Consider the following 8,816-nt stretch of genomic DNA (forward strand, 5'->3'; position numbering starts at 1 on the left):
CTACTCAATCATCTAATCTTTTCACACCTGTTCCGTATCTTGCCCTCTGATTAGAGTCCCTATTTCTTTCCCTTTGTCCTCTCCGCTTCTGTCCTGTCGGATCCTTGTATATTGCTCGCCGTGTTGTCTCTTGTTTCCTCTAGATGCTGGGTGAGCAGGTGTCTGAGTCTGCTACGGTCAGTGCCTTCCCCCAAAGAGGTGCAACCAAGCAGTTTATGGTCGTAGTCTCCAGTCTGTCCTCGTCACGAGTGGAATTAGTTTTTTATGTTTCTGCTCTGATTTGTCTAGGAGTATTGCCTATTTCCTTTACTGGAATAAAGACTCTGTTTTCAAGTCGCTTTTTGGGTCCCTCATTCACCTGCATAACATGTTCTGTAATAGGCCCGGATATCCCAATGTTCTGTAATAGGCCCGGATATCCCAATGCCACTACTGTTCTGTAAACAACCCTAGAGACTCTCACATCAGTTAGACTGCACATTGTACATTATATAACACATTTTCTTACTTCTTATTTCTCATAGGGGTTTCGTGGTTGTACTTCTTGTTATATTGAGTATTGCGCTGTAGGACTTGCAAGTAAACCTTTCTACTACACATGTGATCAAACTTGAAACTAGTCAGCGAGATTGGGCAGAGTATCATATCACAGAAGACTCTGTCGGAACTGAATGGGTTGCGTGAAATAAGGGAGCCGCATTAGTTCGGTCTTTGGTTCTTCCTCACTGGGTATTTGGACCTATCGGGATTAGGAGAAGGTGGTGCTTAAACTGCTTGGCTTCGAGTGATTTGCGCATGTGCCCACACATATTTTACTTATGGGTTTTACTTCTGGGTTAACCTAGATTACTATACTACAAGAAGATATTACTATACTACTAGAATATATTACTATACTACAAGAAGATATTACTATACTACTAGAATATATTACTATACTACTAGAATATATTACTATTTTACTAGATTACTATACTACTAGAATTGAGTACTATACTAGTAGGAGAGGGTACTATACTACTAGAAGATATTACTATACTACCAGATTACTATACTGCAAGAAGAGATTACTGTACTAATAGAAGAGAGTACAATATTACTAGAAGAGATTACTATACTACAATAATAGATTACTATACTACTAGATTAATTTTCTACAAGAATATATTACTATACTACTAGAAGAGATTACAATGCTACAAGAATAGATGACTACTACAATAATAGATTACTATACTACTAGAAGAGATTACAATGCTACAAGAATAGATGACTAGACTACAAGAATAGATTACTATACTACTAGAAGAGATTACAATGCTACAAGAATAGATGACTATACTACAATAATAGATTACTATACTACTAGAAGAGATTACAATGCTACAAGAATAGATGACTAGACTACAAGAATAGATTACTAAACTACTAGATTAATTTTCTACTAGAATAGATTACTATACTACTAGATTAATTTTCTACTAGAATAGATTACTATACTACTAGAAGAGGTACTATACTACTAGATTAATTTTCTACAAAGAATATATTACTATACTACTAGAAGAGATTACAATGCTACAAGAATAGATGACTATACTACAAGAATAGATTACTATACTACTAGATTAATTTTATACTAGAATAGATTACTATATTACTAGAAGTGTGTACTATACTACTAGAATAGATTAATATACTGCCAGATTACGATACTACTAGACTACTATACTACTAGAAGAGATTGCTAAACTACAAGAATAGATTACTATACTACTAGATTACTAAACTACTAGATTACTACTACTAGATTACTATACTACTAGAGAAGAGATTACTATACTACTAGAAGAGATTACTATACTACAATAATATATTATTATACTACTAGATTACTATACTACTAGAAGAGATTACTATACTACAATAATAGATTACTATACTACTAGATTACTATACTACTAGATTACTATACTACTAGATTACTAAACTACTAGATTACTATACTACTAGATTACTATACTACTAGATTACTAAACTACTAGATTACTATACTACTAGATTACTATACTACTAGATTACTATACTACTAGAAATGATTACTATACTACTAGAATAGATTACTATACTACAATAATAGATTAATATACTACTAGATTACTATACTACTAGAATAGATTAATATACTACTAGATTACTATACTACTAGATTACTATACTACTAGAAGAGATTACTATACTACTAGAAGAGATTAATATACTACTAGATTACTATACTACTAGATTACTATAATACTAGATTACTATACTACAAGAATAGATTAATATACTACTAGATTACTATACTACTAGATTACTATACTACAATAATAGATTAATATACTACTAGATTACTATACTACTAGATTACTATACTACTAGATTACTATACTACTAGATTACTATACTACTAGATTACTATACTACAATAATAGATTACTATACTACTAGATTACTATACTACTAGAAGAGATTACTATACGACAATAATAGATTAATATACAACTAGATTACAATACTACTAGATTACTATACTACTAGAATAGATTAATATACTACTAGATTACTATACTACTAGATTACTATACTACTAGATTACTATACTACAAGAATAGATTAATATACTACTAGATTACTATACTACTAGAATAGATTAATATACTACTAGATTACTATACTACTAGATTACTATACTACTAGATTACTATACTACAAGAATAGATTAATATACTACTAGATTACTATACTACTAGATTACTATACTACTAGATTACTATACTACTAGATTACTATACTACTAGATTACTATACTACTAGAATAGATTAATATACTACTAGATTACTATACTACTAGATTACTATACTACTAGATTACTATACTACTAGAATAGATTAATATACTACTAGATTACTATACTACTAGATTACTCTACTACTAGATTACTATACTACTAGAATAGATTAATATACTATTAGATTAATATACTACTAGATTACTATACTACTAGATTACTATACTACTAGAATAGATTAATATACTACTAGATTACTATACTACTAGATTACTATACTACTAGATTACTATACTACTAGAATAGATTAATATACTACTAGATTACAATACTACTAGATTACTATACTACTAGAAGAGATGATTATTAGTCTATATGTTGGTCTGTCTATATGAATCTGTCTATATGTTGGTCTGTCTATATGAATCTGTCTATATGTTGGTCTGTCTATATGAATCTGTCTATATGAATCTGTCTATATGAATCTGTCTATATGAATCTGTCTATATGTTGGTCTGTCTATATGAATCTGTCTATATGAATCTGTCTATATGAATCTGTCTATATGAATCTGTCTATATGTTGGTCTGTCTATATGAATCTGTCTATATGAATCTGTCTATATGAATCTGTCTATATGAATCTGTCTATATGTTGGTCTGTCTATATGAATCTGTCTATATGAATCTGTCTATATGAATCTGTCTATATGAATCTGTCTATATGAATCTGTCTATATGTTGGTCTGTCTATATGAATTTGTCTATATGAATCTGTCTATATGAATCTGTCTATATGAATCTGTCTATATGTTGGTCTGTCTATATGAATCTGTCTATATGAATCTGTCTATATGAATCTGTCTATATGAATCTGTCTATATGAATCTGTCTATGTTGGTCTGTCTATATGAATCTGTCTATATGAATCTGTCTATATGAATCTGTCTATATGAATCTGTCTATATGAATCTGTCTATATGTTGGTCTGTACATTTGACATGAAATCATGTTTAAGGAACAGAATGGCACTATGTAGTACCCTCTCTCTCTCTCTCTCTCTCTCTCTCTCTCTCTCTCTCTCTCTCTCTCTCTCTCTCTCTCTCTCTCTCTCTCTCTCTCTCTCGCTTTCTCTCTCTCTCTCTCGCTTTCTCTCTCTCTCGCTTTCTCTCTCTCTCGCTTTCTCTCTCTCTCTCCCTCTCTATCTCTCTCTTCCTCTCTGTGTCTCTCTCTTTCTCTATCTCTCTCTCTCTTTTTCTATCTATCTCTCTCTTCCTCTCTCTGTCTCTCTGTCTCTCTCTCTCTCTCTCTCTCTCTCTCTCTCTCTCTCTCTCTGTGTCTCTCTCTCTGTGTCTGTCTGTGTGTCTCTCTGTCTCTCTATGTCTCTCTCTCTGTGTGTGTCTCTCTGTCTGTCTCTCTCTCTCTCTCTATGTCTCTCAATTCAATTCAATTCAAGGGGCTTTATTGGCATGGGAAACATGTGTTAACATTGCCAAAGCAAGTGGGGTAGATGTTATACTCTGTGTCTCCCTCTCTCTCTCTCTCTCTCTGTCTGTCTCTCTCTCTCTGTGTCTTTCTCTCTCTCTGTGTCTCTCTGTGTGTTTGTCTCTGTCTCTCTCTTTCTCACTCTCTTTCTGAATTATAATGAATAAGATTACATGGACAGGGGGAATCTGATCCTCAATTAGCACTCCTACTCTGAGACGTTTGATACATGTGGCCCCTGGTGGTCGTCCAGTGTGGTTTCTAATGAACACACCCCAGGTGCCAAGGGATTCAGCTCTTCAATCAGGTCCACTGCTCAGTGTTTACTGAGGCGAAGGTTATTGTATTCAGGATTCACTGTGTACTGTCTGTGTACACACTCTCAGTGGCACTACGGTGTGTTTTGTCTCAGCAGTGCAACCATGGAATATTAAGTAGCTTTAACAAACAGATCAGCATCTCTAAACTGACGGGGAGTGAGGGGAAGGAGGGAAGGAGGGAGCGGAGGGAAGGAGGGAAGGAGGGAGGGAAGGAGGAAGGAGGTAGCGGAGGGAAGGAGGGAAGGAGGGAGGGAAGGAGGGAAGGAGGGAGGGAAGGAGGAAGGAGGAGGAAGGAGGGGAAGGGAGAGCGGAGGGAAGGAGGGAGCCCGGAGGAAGGAGGGAAGGAGGTAGCGGAGGGAAGGAGGGAAGGAGGGAGGGAAGGAGGAAGGAGGAAGCGGAGGGAGCGGAGGGAAGGAGGGAAGGAGGAGTCTTTTTATTGCTTAAAACTGATGTTTATTATTTTTGTGTGTTCATTCACTCAACTATATTAATGAAAACATCACTGGAGTGATTCTTTCAAACAGATCTGAAGATCATGAATCCTCCCTCTCACCCACCTTTCTCTCCCTCTCACCCCAGAGGTTACGCTTCAGACTGCTTTAATAATAGATCAGCTCCATTAATATGACACACACAGCAACAACGGGTCTCCTGCTCTGTACGATCTTCTCTACTGTCTAATCTTACTGTATTAGATACTACTACCTTCTCTACTGTCTAATCTTACTGTATTAGATACTACTACCTTCTCTACTGTCTAATCTTACTGTATTAGACTAGATTCTACTACCTTCTCTACTGTCTAATCTTACTGTATTAGACTAGATTCTACTACCTTCTCTACTGTCTAATCTTACTGTATTATAGCTTCTACTACCTACTCTACTGTCTAATCTTACTGTATTAGACTAGCTACTACTACCTTCTCTACTGTCTAATCTTACTGTATTAGACTAGCTCTACTACCTTCTCTACTGTCTAATCTTACTGTATTATAGCTTCTACTACCTTCTCTACTGTCTAATCTTACTGTATTAGACTAGATTCTACTACCTTCTCTACTGTCTAATCTTACTGTATTAGACTAGATACTACTACCTTCTCTACTGTCTAATCTTACTGTATTAGACTAGCTTCTACTACCTTCTCTACTGTCTAATCTTACTGTATTATAGCTTCTACTACCTTCTCTACTGTCTAATCTTACTGTATTAGACTAGATTCTACTACCTTCTCTGTCTAATCTTACTGTATTATAGCTTCTACTACCTTCTCTACTGTCTAATCTTACTGTATTAGACTAGCTACTACTACCTTCTCTACTGTCTAATCTTACTGTATTAGACTAGCTACTACTACCTTCTCTACTGTCTAATCTTACTGTATTATAGCTTCTACTACCTACTCTACTGTCTAATCTTACTGTATTAGACTAGCTACTACTACCTTCTCTACTGTCTAATCTTACTGTATTATAGCTTCTACTACCTACTCTACTGTCTAATCTTACTGTATTAGACTAGCTACTACTACCTTCTCTACTGTCTAATCTTACTGTATTATAGCTTCTACTACCTACTCTACTGTCTAATCTTACTGTATTAGACTAGATACTACTACCTTCTCTACTGTCTAATATAATAATATAATAATAATATAATAATAATAATAATCTTACTGTATTAGACTAGATTCTTACTGGTTGCCCTTAATTGCCTTAATCAAGGGCAACCAGTGAAGAACAAACACCATTGCAAATACAACCTATATTATATGTTTATTACTCTTCCCTTTTATACTTTAACTACTTGCACATCATTAAACACTGTATAAATAATATGACATTTGAAATATCTCTATTCTTTTGGAACTAATGTTTACTGTTCATTTGATTGTTTATTTGACTTTTGTTTATTATCTCCTTCACTAGCTTTGTTAACACATGTCTCCCATGTCAATAAAGCCCTTCAATTGAATGTAATTGAAATTGAGAGCATGTGAGAGAGAGAGAGAGAGAGAGAGAGAGAGAGAGAGAGAGAGAGAGAGAGAGAGAGAGAGAGAGAGAGAGAGAGAGAGAGAGAGAGAGAGAGAGAGAGAGAGAGAGAGAGAGAGAGAGAGAGAGAGAGAGAGAGAGAGAGACGGAGACGGACAGACGGACAGACGGACAGACGGAGAGAGAGAGGGACAGAGAGGGACAGAGGGACAGAGAGGGACAGAGAGGGACAGAGAGGGACAGAGAGGGACAGAGAGGCGACAGAGAGGGACAGAGAGGCGACAGGAGGGACAGAGAGAGAGGGAGATATTACAGATAACAATGCCAGTGGTGTGGGCTCGGGACGGGAATGAACGCGTTACATTGCAGCAACTGACCGACCTACAGCATGTTCGTTTTATATTCCACCTTCCATCTGATGGATTTAGAAGTGCTGCCTGTCTTTCTGCCTGTCTCTCACACAAAGAGAAATACCCACACAGCTTCCTAATGGATGGAGTAGGAGTCAGGATCATCCTGTCTCTCAGGGTTTAGTGGTTAGGGGAGACGGAGATGGAAAGAGGGAGAGGGAGATGGAGAGAGGGAGATGGAGAGAGAGATGGAGAGAGGGAGATGGAGAGATGGAGAGAGGAGATGGAGAGGGAGATGGAGAGAGGGAGATGAGGGAGATGGGGGAGAGGAGATGGAGAGAGGGAGAGAGAGAGAGAGGGAGATGAGAGGGAGATGGAGAGGGAGATGGGAGAGAGAGGGAGATGGAGAGAGGGAGATGGAGAGAGGGAGATGGGAGAGGGAGATGAGAGAGGGAGAGAGGGAGATGGAGAGAGGGAGATGGAGAGAGGGGAGAGGGAGATGGAGAGAGTGAGAGAGGGAGATGGAGAGAGATGGGAGAGGGAGATGGAGAGAGGGAGATGGAGATGGAGAGAGGTAGAGGAGATGGAGAGAGGGAGATGGAGATGGAGAGGGGGAGATGGAGAGAGGGAGATGGAGAGAGGGGAGAGAGGGAGATGGGAGAGGGAGATGGAGAGAGGGAGATGGAGAGGAGAGAGGAGATGGAGAGGGAGATGGGAGAGAGGGAGATGGAGATGAGGGAGATTGAGAGAGGGAGATTGAATATGGAGATGGAGAGAGGGAGATGGAGAGGGAGATGGAGAGATGGAGATGGAGAGGGGAGATGGAGGAGAGAGGAGAGAGATGGAGATGGAGAGAGGGAGATGGAGAGAGGGAGATTGAGAGATTGAATATGGAGATGGAGATGGAGAGGGAGATGGAGAGGGAGATGGAGAGAGGGAGATTGAGAGAGGGAGATTGAAGATGGAGATGGAGATGGAGAGAGGGGAGATGGAGAGGGAGAGGAGATGGAGAGGGAGATGTAGAGAGGGAGATTGAGATGGAGAGAGGGAGATTGAGAGAGGAGATTGAGATGGAGATGGAGAGGGAGATGGAGAGGAGATGGAGAAAGGGAGATGGAGAGAGGGAGAGGAGATGGAGAAGGGAGATGGAGAGAGAGGAGAGAGAGGGAGATGGTGAGAGGGAGAGGGAGATGGAGATGGAGATAGAGGGAGATGGAGAGTGGGAGAATTGAGAGGGAGAGGGAGAGAGGGAGAGAGGGAGGAGGGAGAGATGGAGATGGAGAGAGAGGAGATGGTAAGAGGGAGAGGAAGAGGGGGAGGAAGAGGGAGGGTGAGAGGGGAGAGGGCGAGAGGGAGGGAGATGGAGATGGAGAGAGGGAGATGGTGAGAGGAGATGGAGATGGAGAGAGAGAGAGGAGATGGAGAGGGAGATTGAGAGAGGGAGGGAGGGAGGGAGAGGGAGAGGAGAGAGGGAGAGAGAGGGAGATGGTGAGAGGGAGAGGGAGATGGAGATGGAGAGGGAGAGGGAGAGAGGGAGGGAGAGGGAGAGGGAGAGGGGAGGGAGATGGAGATGGAGATGGAGATGGAGGGAGATGGAGAGAGAGAGGGGAGAGGGAGGGAGAGGAGATGGGAGATGGAGAGGGAGAGGGAGATGGGAGAGAGACAGAGAGGGAGAAGAGGAGATGGAGAGAGAGATGATGGAGAGAGAGAGATGAAAGAGAGGAGAGGGAGATTGAGAGAGGGAGATGGAAAAGGAGAGAGGGTGGGAGGGAGATTGAGAGAGGAGATGGAGATGGAGAGAGGGAGAAGGGAGATGGAGAGGCAGAGAGAGAGACAGG

This window comes from Oncorhynchus gorbuscha, linkage group LG12, assembly GCF_021184085.1.
Source record: "Oncorhynchus gorbuscha isolate QuinsamMale2020 ecotype Even-year linkage group LG12, OgorEven_v1.0, whole genome shotgun sequence".
Taxonomy (NCBI): Eukaryota; Metazoa; Chordata; class Actinopteri; order Salmoniformes; family Salmonidae; genus Oncorhynchus; species Oncorhynchus gorbuscha.